A 576-nucleotide genomic window follows, 5' to 3' on the forward strand; every position below is an offset into this window, starting at 1 on the left:
TCGCCGCTGTCGCTCTCGGCCGAGAAGACTCAGAGCATCTTGGCATGGAGAAGTCCGGTTTCATTGTTGATCCCATCCAGTTTTCAACTTGAGATGTGCCAGCGTCAAGGCCCGGGAGCCTGTCTTGTGCAGTGGCCAGATATTTCAGTGAGGGCGTGCCGGTTCAGGAGCAGCTCTACGTCGCCTGCGAGCTGGTTGTTGTGTATAGGCTGTCAGAGAAGGGGCTTGTCTGAGCACCAGGAGACGGTGATGGCACGTTGGATTTCCAGGGAGAAGGCGTGGTCTCTGTTGCTACACACTGTGACGTCACCAAAGGCCCCTTGTGTCTGGGGAGTCGTGAGGACCCGCCGCTGGCGTCCGTGCCCTAGTCCCAGAAGGGAACTGTCAGGGCAGGCCTTGCTTTGCACCCACAATCACTTACGGATGTCGGCTCGCCGGTGAAATCCGTTTCTGCACAACTGATTTGCAACTGTGGGCAAGTTAGGCTACATGGCTTTGCCAGTAAGGAAAAATAGGAATCTTTAGGAGATTGACTCATGGTTTAACTTCCAGGAATTTTCTTGACACGTGCAAGCC

The sequence above is a fragment of the Myotis brandtii genome, unplaced genomic scaffold (genome assembly GCF_000412655.1).
Source record: "Myotis brandtii unplaced genomic scaffold, ASM41265v1 scaffold374, whole genome shotgun sequence".
Classification (NCBI taxonomy): domain Eukaryota; kingdom Metazoa; phylum Chordata; class Mammalia; order Chiroptera; family Vespertilionidae; genus Myotis; species Myotis brandtii.